Source organism: Meleagris gallopavo, chromosome 1, assembly GCF_905368555.1.
Source record: "Meleagris gallopavo chromosome 1, MGAL_WU_HG_1.1, whole genome shotgun sequence".
Lineage (NCBI taxonomy): Eukaryota > Metazoa > Chordata > Aves > Galliformes > Phasianidae > Meleagris > Meleagris gallopavo.
Genome location: NC_139404.1, coordinates 110,225,989 through 110,237,922, shown reverse-complemented (window position 1 = coordinate 110,237,922; position 11,934 = coordinate 110,225,989). Strand labels below are relative to the sequence as shown.

Below are 11,934 nucleotides of genomic sequence, written 5' to 3'. Positions count from 1 at the left end.
CATTATTTCAGTTTTAGTCTTTCTTTTAGTCTTAACACTGAAGGTATTGCAGAGTTAATAATTTATAGTTATTCTTTTCATAGAATCACAAAACCACTGAACATGCCAAGTTGGAAGGGTCCCATAATGATCACTGAGTCCAATTCCTGGCTCCACACAGCACCACCCAAATTCCAAATCCTGTATCTGAGAGTGGTGTCCAAATACTCCTTGAACTCCAGGAGGCTTGGTTCCACTTCCACATCTGAGTACACTTTTTTCTTAATGAGGTAAATAATAGGGGCAGCTGATGGAAGAGGGGAGGAATCCTCTGAGCTAATTTTCTTTCCTCTTGAGCAGCTGAGACATGGGATTGAAACAGTACCAAGAAACCAAGAGAATTGAAAGGAGAGACAGAGAAGCACGGAGAGATTGGGGAGTTAACTGGCAGGGGCCAGTTAACAGCCACAGAAAGGTTTAGCATGAAGCAGATAGAAAAGCTGGAGGGCATGAAGCATATCTACAGCAATGAACTCAAAAAACTCTAGCAAGCTTGCAGTTTTACAGTGATGTGTGGGAGACCTCCTAAAGACTCCTAATTTATGAGCACCCAGCTGTTCTTCCAGACTCGTGCATTAGTTACTTTTCCTAAAAAGACCCTCCAGCCCTCAGCTGTTTTTCTCCTGGCATTTCCTAATGGACCTCCTACCAACACTTTAATGACAGCATTTGTGTGGTGACAACATCCCTGGAGGCTACATACAAAGCAGTTTGTGCATCAAGTTTAGAGAACAAATACAATAGCACAAGATTTTATTTTGCTTGATAGATATGGCCCATAAGAAAGGAAAAAATACATACATTCTGTATTTTCTTTGTTTTCTTGTGGCATAATGCTGGATGATTCATTTTTCTTAGCCAAATTTTTGTTATTCTCTCTTGTTTTTTTCTTTACAGCGTCTTGCCTTGCTCATGCTCTTTTTGCTGTGTAGGCAATAGAGCTGGGGGGTTTCACGCCTCAAAAAAGAATGAGACTCTGAGCTAGTGAGGAGAATTTAAAACACTGAGTAAAGGGGAAAGATTTAAGGACAAGACTTTAAAAGAATTTTTACCCAGACTGCATGAAAACTTGTTTGAGATTGAGTCAAAACTCCTAAGAAGCATAAGGGAGAAAAGCTCCTTCCTTACAGAGAAAAAATGGGTAAAAGGGTAGGTGGGAGAAAGCTTAAAAGGAAACGAAAGACAAGAGGAAAAAAATAATGGGAAAACAGAGGAGTGAAACTCCTCCTTCCTCCAAACCTTCTTTGTTGTTTTTTGTTTTTTTTATTGTTATTTAATACACCATTTGATTTAAGATTTCCATTTGCAGATGGAAAAAAGTGTGACTGGCTCCAAATATAAGAACAATGCTTGAGGGCAAGCCTAGAGAGAACAATAAATCAGAGCAGAAAATAGTTCACACAGGGAACACACAGTTATTAGAACATAAATAATCTTGTTTTCTCCTATATACAGCACAAAACAAACACAGCTGTGTGTGCACAGGCGCACGCACACACATGTGCTCGCACACACACAAGCACATGTCTCAGTCCAGGCTCCCCAGGGCGGTTCTCTAATAGCAGTGATGAGAGGCAAAAGGTACACAGAGGGCTCTCTGGCACGGTGTCTGCTGCATCGCCTCCATAGAGTGGGGCAGCAGAGCAGAATGCACAGGGAGCACTCAGAGATGAAGCCAGCTCCTGGCTGCTGGCCAGCAGGCAGCTCTGGTCCCCACAGTAAAATGCTACTTCTTTCTTAGCGATTGCCACAGTTCCCAAATGCTTTCAAATTCTCTGTGGTAGGATTACAAAGTGGATGGTGGCCTTAAACTGGGGCTGCGCTTGGGAGCAGGTGGCCTGGGTATATATCCACTCCAAGTGCTACTCCAGAGCATCCAACCACTGCAGAAATCACATAGAAGTTGCCCATGTAAGTCAGATACTCTGATGGGGTGAATCACTGAAGACTTCATTAGGGAAGCTTGCTTGCCTCAGTGTCTTCAGGGATGCTTCCAAAATCCAGCAAATGTAGACGCAGAGTGAGCCATGCAAGTGGGAGCAATGATGGGACAACTGATTTCCAAGAAGATAATTCATAGAATCAGGGAATCATTACAGTTGGAAAAGACCACTAAGATCATCCAGTCCAACTGCCACCCATCACACCATGGCCACCGCCCATGTCCCTCAGTGCCACATCCACACAGTTCATGAGCACCTCCAGGAACAATGACTTCACCACCTCCCTGGGCAGCCTGTGCCACTGCCTCACTGCTCCTTCCGAGAAGAAATTTTTTTTGCTATCCAACCTGAACCTCCCCTGGCGCAACTTAAGGCCATGCACTCTCATCCTAAAATTCAAAGTGATTCTGAGGCATCCAGATGAATCCTGGGTAGGACTAAGCTCTTTTGCAAAGGGAGGAGCAAGCTCACATACCTTTCAGCAGACCTTGCTGGGATCTGGGTGGCCATCACCTCCCTCTCAGTGAAATTTTTCATGACATAGATAATTCAGCATAATCACTTCGACTTAATCCAGTTTAATCACCACTTTTCTGAAATTGACTTATTATGTGCTTAATAGTAACCAACAAGCAAAGAGGATGCTTCATAAGTGATCTTGGAAAATCTCTCCACATTTCCTAATGCACTCGAATTTTTTCTCTTACTTCCCTCACAGTAGAGTTGCTAACTTCTGGGGCCTAAACCACAATACAACTTGGGCTTGCTAAGATAAAAATACTGACTAGTCAGTGACATGATACTCATCACTGGAAGCCTAATCTCCCCACAGAAACACATACAAGTGGTTAAACATCTAAAGATCTTGTGCACCCTCTCTGCCTGGAGCACTGTGTACTGAGATGTTGATCCAGGTATCATGGGCAATTATTTTCTTTCTTTCAAGATTTGTTTTTGGCTTGTTATTTGGCATCTAACAATCTACAATAGAATGAACTTTTGTTTAGAATTAATATTTGATAGGGGGTTGTCAAGATACAGCCACTTCTTCCCCCATCTCCTTTCTCCATGGTCATCTTATGAATATTTCCTTGTTCTTCTTGGAGTGATAGTAATTCTAACTGCTACGCTGTAGTGACACCTGAATGCATGATATATAAGCTTGGCTACCTTTGTATATCTATGTGGTGCAATTCACAAAGGGGAGCATATACTAGGATTTTGCTGTCCATACTTCTTGACTTGGAACAGAGCAAAAACATTGCTTCTTGAGAACAACGTGTGTTTTACACCTAATCAGACCCAAAGTGTTGCTTTTATCCCTTCCCTGCTATGTGTTGCTACCTTTTGTCTTTGGTTTGTGGATTTTATATTTTGTCACGTTTTGGCTGGGATAGAGGTAATTTTCTTTGTAGAGGCTTGTATAATGCTGTGGTTTGGATTTGCAATGAAAACAGAGAGAGGTTGTGGATGCCCCATCCCTGAAGGCATTTAAGGCCAGGCTGGATGTGGCTCTAGGCAGCCTGGTCTGGTGGTTGGCGACCCTGCACATAGCAGGGGGGTTGAAACTAGATGATCTTTGTGGTCCTTTTCAACCCAGGCCATTTTATTATTCTATGAATAGCAGTGATAACATGCTGACATTTTAGTTGTTGCTGAGTTGTGCTACACATAGCCAAGGACATCTCCACGTCTTACACTGCCCTGCAGTGAGGAGCTGGGGAGGCACAAGGAGTCAGGAGGGGACGTAGCCAGGACAGTCGAGCCAGATTAGCCAAAGGGATGTCCTATACATCCATGCTTTCCTGATGTGGCTGAACACCCACATGCCAATGGGAAACTGTAAGTGAATTCCTTATTTTGCTCTCCTTTCCAATTCTCTCTGCCATCCTACTTGGGAAGATGGAGTGAGCAGCTGTGTGGTGCTGAGCTGCCCAACAGGGTTAAACAACAACAATATTCCTTTTTTTTTTTTTTTTTTTTTTTTTTTTTTTTTTTTTTTTAGTATTTTCATTATTTGTTTAGTTAGGTTTCAAACCTCAATCTCTCTTTTTCCACTTGGAAAAAATCTCACAACCCATGTTTGGGACCCAACCACAATTTCAATTGCCTGATTTATCTCTTCATATCTTACAACCAATTGTATCACACTCTGCCTTCAACACCAAGCTCACATCTTCTTCTTAGATGACCAGCATCTCAGCATCACCCATGGGTAAAGTTCTTTGCTTAGTTCAAACTTGTTATGAACATCAGAGGTGAGTGGGATTTGGTGTCTTCACAGATACCATACCAGGGTGACTTCCTCTTCTGACCCAGCAGTCTTCTTATCTGCTACAGTTCCTGACTCTTAGCACTGGACACTTACTCATTTATGGCAATGTGGTTGTTTAAGACAGGGTCTCAAATAGCAGGTGCTTCTCTTACCAGCCCGAGACCCCCGAACTAGAGAGACTGAAGATGAGGACAGCTGAAGGGCAGCTGGAGGACTCTCGCTACCCATGCATTCCTGCTGCAGGAATGGCTGCCAAGGAATGGGAGGCAGTGGAAGTGGATGGCTGACCTCTGGTAGGTGTCGATCCTGGAAAATGACTACTTATAACAAACTGAACAAGGCATTATATCCCCAAACACATTGTTGGCAGAGAAGCAGGTTGCTTGTGGTGCCTGACTGCTGTCTAGAATGCAAGGACAGTCTGCATTTAATCCTTTTGAAACTTCACAAGTAAGAATTCTTTCAGCATGAACTGAAACCTTCGACCACCACAAAACACATGGTAAGGTTACATGTCCTCACTTCCTCCCTATTGCCACAATATGGCCTTCATACTTGAGTGACTGAATCATCGGATTGCCAATGCTAACACCCAGCCTCTAGCACTGTTACTACACAGCAGGGAAACAGAACACACATCGGACAAAACCTGACAAAGCAAAACTTGGATTTAGGTCAAGCAGAACAAACAGGAGTTACTTGTACACTATACCTGGATCCCATTCAAACACAAAGCCTGATGAATTCACACTAGCCCAGACATGCAGGATGGTATCTCCCTTTTTTCTTTCTGTAGAGATTTCTTTTGAGATAGTATGTTCAGCTCCTTGTTTTGGTGCCCCCACAACATCCATTTTCACAAGCTGCCTGGCTGCCGCCTGCCTTATGGCAGACAACTTGCATGCTCCACTTATTAACACAAACTGCAGAATTCACGGCTGACACAGGGCATGCCTGAACCATCGAGATATGTGTGTGTCTCTTACTGCAGCCTCAGCTCTGCCAGCTTGCCGTTACTCACTCATTTACCACTCAGTACAGCTACAGCTACTATCACAGAGCAAACAGTTCAGACTCAGATTGCCTAGCTTGGCCAAGAAACCCTCTGCTCAACACAGTAACTTCTGCTGGGCAATGAAGGCTCCACAGGGCACGCTGCCTTCACGTGATGATGTCTAAGGTGGTGAAAACCTCTCATCCTAGTGGTCTTTGAGATTTTATCTCCCACCCCACTCTTCCTTGATCCCTTCCCAATTCCCTCTGGCTGCTATTGCTTCTGACATAGCAGACTTTCATTTGAGTTCCAGAGTTGGCAAAGGCTTTCAACTGCATTTAGTCTGGTTTGTAGAGGCTTCAGTGAGTAATTCCTTAATTCCTCTTTCACTGGGTGCTGGAGTTTTGAATGTTGTCCTTTCCTGTCCTCCGGGCCACCTCCAGGCTCCTCAGTGTTACTCCTTCTGCAATAAAGACTACACGTAGTACTAATCTTTTGATTCCTGTAAGTACTATTATTCCACAATAAATGCATATGGGGATTATTTTTTTATTAGTTATACATTGAAAATAAAAAAGTACAGATATCACAAACATATAAAATATGCTGAAGTTAGACACAAACTATTTCTCAGTTTTGCCAATTCGTGATGGAAAAAGTGATTAAATCAGACTGAAAGTTAAGCAACCTCACCTAAAGGTTTAAGATTGATTTGGTGGTTGGAGAGTATAAGGATACCCGGCCTTTTATGGGAGCACTTGGAATTAGGATGCATCCTGAGTGTTTTGTCAGCCTGTACAAGAAACCAATTTAGTACTGTTCTGTGTGTTCCTCAGCTCATACTCAATGTTTAACATGTACGCACCTCAATCTTGAAACAATTTCCAATGTTTCTATTAAAAACATATGTGACCTAGGCAGTCAGCTGCAGTATGATTTCCCTGGGACATATCTTAAATGCTGGGGTTACTGAAATGCTCTCAAGCTGTTCTGAGGGAAGCCCACAGCTCCCCTCTACAGCACATCCACCCTCCGCTTCTGCACCTGCACGTGGGTCTGAAAGGCCAACATTGTAGAGTGCATTTAATGCTTCTCCTTCCAGTTTCTCTCCACTCTGTACTTTATAACAGTTAATTAACATGAGTTCTCTTCACACCACCAATTCTACGTTGGCTCTCATGTGCTTGGGTACCCCATCCATCACTGGTATAACAACTGTATTTTCAGAATACATCTCACAGTCCGGAGCAGGGCAGTGAGTTTGGACACAATGGTTCCTGTGTACTATAGTTGTTATTTTGAATGCATTCATCACTTTCCTCTTCTACCTTACTCATCTACTTGTACACAAACTAGGAGTCTGGTGGATATTTGACATAAGGAAAAACTTTTTCCTCTCAGAGAGTGGTCAGGCACTGGAATGGCTGCCCAGGGAGGTGTGGAGTCTCCATCCCTGGCAGTTTTCAAGAGGCGTCTGGATAAGGAGCTATGAGATACGGTTTAGTAGCTTGTGGTAGCAATGGTTATGGGAGGATGGTTGGACTAAATGATCTTGTAGGTCCTTCCCAATCTTGTGATTCTATGATTCTATATTCTTAGCGCAGGCTCAAGGACTTGGGATTTTAATGTTTTGTGGTGGGATAACATTGGCAGGTCACTAGGTGCCCACCAAGCTGCTTTCTGACTTCTCTTCAGAAAGAGAAAATACAATGGAAAAGCTCATGGGTTGAGGGAAAGACAGGGACAACACTCAGTGATTACTGTCACAAGCAAAATAGGCTACTTGGGGAAGATTAATTATATTTATGGCCTATTAGTATATAGGGCAATGAGAAATAAAAACAGAGTGAGAACATCTCTCCTCCACCCACCTTTTTTCAGGCTCAACTTCTACCTCCTTCCCTCAATGAGCGCAGGGGAACAGGGAAAGGGAGCTACGGTCAATCCATAGAGCTTCATCTCTTCTGCTCCTCCATAGTCGCTCTCTGCTTCTGCTCTTTTTGGGTCTCTCCCACGAGATGTTATCCTTTTGGTCTGATTCCAGATGGGCTTTCCACATGCTACAGCACTCCCAGCACTGTTCCAACACAGCTCCGTACCATGGAGCCCACTCTTCAGGCACTGCTCCACACGGCTCCCCATGGGCAGCCCCTCTGCCCTCCTGCCCCTCTGCAGGCTGCTCTCCATGGGCTGCAGCTCAGGCCTGGGCCGCTCCTACAAGGGCTACGATCTGACGTGGGGCAGCTGCTGGGCTTCTTGCAGGCCACCCCACTGCAAAAACCTTGCCACATTAATCCGGAGGAGGATCGAGTTCTTTGTCAGCCAATGCATTGTCTGTATTGTTGCCATACGTTAATGGAGCTGGAATAAAACTGGCACAGTATGCAGTTTCACCCAAATGAGGCTGTTGAGCAGGATCCAGACTGGTATACAAAGAGAGTAAGCACAGTGTTTAAACAGAAACAAAATCCATGATTTATTTCATTATTTACTAAGTGCCGTCATGGTGCTTGGTACCATATAAACACTGTCTGCCCCAGGTTATTAATACTACTAGACAAACCAGGTTCAAGATTCAAATACCTTACATGAATCATTTTCAGAACAAAACTTTTAAGAGCGAGTTAAAAGCTTCTGCACAGCAGAAATCTATTTGTAGAGGAACAGTGCTAATTAAACATTAGACATCAAAATAGGTAAGTATTCCAATGCAAAGAAATTCCCATTCGAGGAGCTAACTTTCTACTGTCCCCTGTAATTACTCCTCACTGAGTACTGCTGTAATGCATGGTCTGCTCTGTTGATAAGGAACATCCATTCATCCACAAAGTGTGAAGAACTAGTGAGAGATTAAATATCTAAAGATATCAGGTTGAAATAACCCTAAGAGTGTGTAATTCCTCAGTGAAGACATCAGTAAGTGTAAAAAAATGTGTCTGCATGCTTGGGTCAATGAAGATTGTATCTTAGATAAGGCTGCTTAAAAGACTGAGCTCTCAAAAGAATTACGGATTATTCTCGTCCCATGAAAATCATCTTGTTTTTAATTATAGTATTTAAGACAAAACCACAATGTTTTAAGTTCTGCCAGCATAGCAAGCGATCATCACAAATCTGGACAAGGGATCACACAGAAATTGTACATAATGACTGTGAGATATTTCAGTACTATCTATCTTAGTCTGTATAAGTGTTTTATATTTCAAAAAACTCATGAAAACTTGTGCTTAGCCAAAATTTGGTCATAGAACCTTTCAACATTAACTGTTCTTAAACGGACACTGTCAACTCAAAACTGGTCTGTTTTTCAGAAGTTTTTCCAGATGTTTTAGTATATGATTCCCTGGGGCAACGCCTATTCTTTTGTCACAGTTCTTTACTTATTTTTCAGTACTTTACCTTGCCCTGCTGCAGCATCAGTCTCTACACAAACTTAGGGAATCAGGAAACAAGGATGATAAGGGAAAGTTAACAGCCTGAAAAGCTGTCTACCAAAAGATGAAAATAAGCCAGTGGAGCTACACACAGAACTAAAAAGGTATATTTTCTTTTAATTCTCAGTGCCAGGAATAGTTAAGAGAAAGAGAGAACCATGTAACAATGTTCTTACAATTTAACAATTATAGCAAATGCTGTAATAAAAAGAGGAAGGATGGACAGAATGGAAAATTCTCTCCTGGGGTTAAAGAAAGAAAGTGACTTGTTATAGAGACAAACATTTTTTTAAAATACAAAAAAGTCAGCCAAAATAAGAGTGCAATGTGTTGTGGAACAGTTGTACAAACACAGCTCCTCTATCTTCTTGGCACTCCGAAACAAACATTTGCTATGAATACCATGACCCAAAGCCAGGATAAACTGCTGGAGATCATTACACTGAGTTCAGTGGATACCGCAGGCCAAGTGGGGAAAGCAGTGCGTCAGGCCACCAGACAAGTGTTGTAGTGCATTTTATTACGTTGCATTTGTTTCAACAGGCCTACCTTGCTGATAGGATTTGCGTAGCTGGGCTCTTCTTCCTGCAGGAGCCCCAAATGATACCAACACAAGTCTTTCAGCACACTTTCAGACACTACAAAGCTGTGGCCTGAGACAGTAGAACAGGATGGAAAGCCCTCCAAACTAAAGGCTCCTAGAGCTTAGGGTATGCTGCTTGCACTACATGTAAGATCAATAAGTATATAGACATTGTATAGCATTGCAAGATCAATAAGCATGCAGAGAAGTTAGGCTAGTAACATTATTAAGGTGGAAAAGAAGAGTTAAATGAAAAGTGCTCACCAGTGTTGTAGGCTCACAAGAAACTCCACAAAGAGCAATCTCCAGAGAGAGATCCTTCCTCAGTGGCAGTCAGCCCTTAAATGGGGTCTAGGAGAGGTGCAGCCAGGCTCCACCCCTTCCGGCAGCACAGGTGAATTGCCTTCATCTGTGCTCCCGTGGCTGACTCAGGGCTCACCTCAGGTGATCAATCAGAGGTTCAGGCTGTGATTCAACAGTTCCCATGCAACCAGATTTATTTCAACACTAGTTACATGACTAGCATCACATCAGAAAAAAGCTCAGACTTTCTAATTCTGACCGTGCTGTCAGTTTGCCTGGAGTTTTACAAGTTTCACTGTGTGTTTATCCAACTGTATCTGATGACTTTCTTGGAAAGGTTTCTTGCAAGGTTGGAAAATCCCTAACTCTTCCTGATTGTTGCAATAGAGTCTAGATGCCTGGAAATTTGTGACTGACAAGTCAATACTTCTACAGCTCTGTAAATAAGGAACACGAGCTATTATCATGTTCTGGTAGGTGGGAATTCACTTCTTGAAAATACCAGCCAGGAATCATTCTCTATGCAAATGCATAGAGATGCGTGAAGAGGTAGAATTGCTAACACACAAGCAGGCAGATACATCTGCTGTGAAACCCTTTCCCTCATCTCAGCTCCTTTTTAGCAAACAACTTTAGCTCTCTAACTTTAGATGACAAGTAGGCAGAAGCACCCTTTGGAGGTGCTGGTGTCTCCCATTGACTCAGCAGGATGACTAACCTCCATGCTGGTGCCTATAGGCAGGCTGTGTATATCTTTCCCCTGCCACTGTGCCAGACCCTCACTGGGCAGTTCTCAGCACACAGCAAGGAACTCGCATGCTGCACATACATCACCCCTAACGTCTGCTGTGATGTTAAAACACAATTACAAAATTGTTATTTGGCAAAGGGTGCGCTTCTTAAAATGGCAGCCAAATAAAAGCTTGGGACACTGCTCTTTTTCTCCACTTTTTTTCTGATTTGTCTTCCCAGCTGTTCTAATTGTTGCCTAGTATTTGGCAGTGCATTAAAAGCTGCTGTTACTAGAGTGTTTGAAAAAATAAGATAACCTTCTGTTATACTTTATACTGGATCCATTCAGGAAGATTGGAACTTTCAGTCTTGAAAAGGCAATTAGCTAATATTCCTGAGATACTCTACAGTTCCATAGGTGTGGAAAAAGAAGTCAAATCAAACCTAAAGGAATTTTTTTTATGGAAAACATATTCCAGCTTTAACGACACACCAGGATTTTGTTTTGGTTTCTTTATTGCAGTGACTTATGATGTGCAAACTTCACATGCGCTTGCTAAAGTCATGTGTCTGCCTTATTTTAGCTCTGAATATAACAGCAGTGCCAATATTCTTTACTGTCATACTAGGCAACTTAAGAAGTTCTGAACCACAACAGCTTTATGGTACTCAAAAAAGCAAATAGTGCTTTTCTATCCTTTGGCTGAGGAATAAAGTAGTAGGTTCTCCAGAAGGGCTCTTTATACATCAAGACTTTCTATAAACACCTTGACATTGCTAATGCTGGCAAACCTCCACTGTTGTCAGTAAAGGTGCATTTCCCATTTGGGATCATCTGACAAAAGGTTGTCTCATTCTGTATCTGCCTGGCCTGCCTTAAGCCCAACTGAGCTACAGACAGGTAAAAACACCAGAGTTCTGTTAGTATTGGTAGCTCCAATGCTATGTACATTATTAGAGCTGTACTGATGATTAAATCCTTCAAAATAAAGACAAGTAGAATCCAAAAACAGCTCCCCACCCCTCTCCTTACCTTTCAGCAAGGCCCTACAGAGGACTTAAACTAAGCAGAAAGTCTTCCACTGCTGTCATTTAAGTCAGTTTCCTGCAGTGTACCTCTGTAGTTCTGCAAACAGCCACAGAGAGAGAGGGGTGGAAAGGCAGGCAGTAGACTTCCCTGTTTCAGTAAGTGCAATGTTCATTCTTGCAGGTATAAAAGGGCAGCATGCAGTCATCTATATAAAGAATGTTCTTCAGATGGGTTATGTATAACTCCGTGATGGCAAGGGTATCAAATGAAGGTCGAACATCACAGACCTTTAGGCACTTACGAAATATGACTCATGGATTAGTTAACTGCCTGTCAGATTTTCCATTATAAAACTTTAACCACATTCCATATCTGCACAGAACTAACCAACACCTGTAAATGTACAAACAAGTGGTTATATATGCATTTGTACAGCAGTGGGACAGGAGATGTGCTTTCACAAGAAGGTTTTTTTCTTAATTATAAACTATTAACTAAGTAATAAAAATGAGAGGAAGTAAATGAAGACAATTCAATGGTAGTAAAAAGAATATTTTCAAGTGCACATTTTCCAAAGACTCTGCAAGATAAATCTTTGGAG

The 11,934-nt window shown here is 42.3% G+C and overlaps 1 long non-coding RNA gene across 2 annotated transcripts; it reads right to left on the bottom strand.

Annotated features, from left to right (window-relative positions):
- LOC104914628 (uncharacterized) lies at positions 1-11,502 on the bottom strand. 2 transcript variants are annotated; one of them, XR_796084.4, is made up of 3 exons: positions 11,337-11,502; positions 7,123-7,674; positions 1-5,714 (listed from the first exon to the last, which is right to left on the bottom strand). It is a non-coding gene; the product is annotated as an uncharacterized LOC104914628 (long non-coding RNA). The 2 variants fall into 2 exon arrangements; XR_014879798.1 differs by lacking the exon at positions 11,337-11,502 and adding an exon at positions 9,533-11,307.
- Positions 11,503-11,934: the final 432 nt, after the last annotated feature.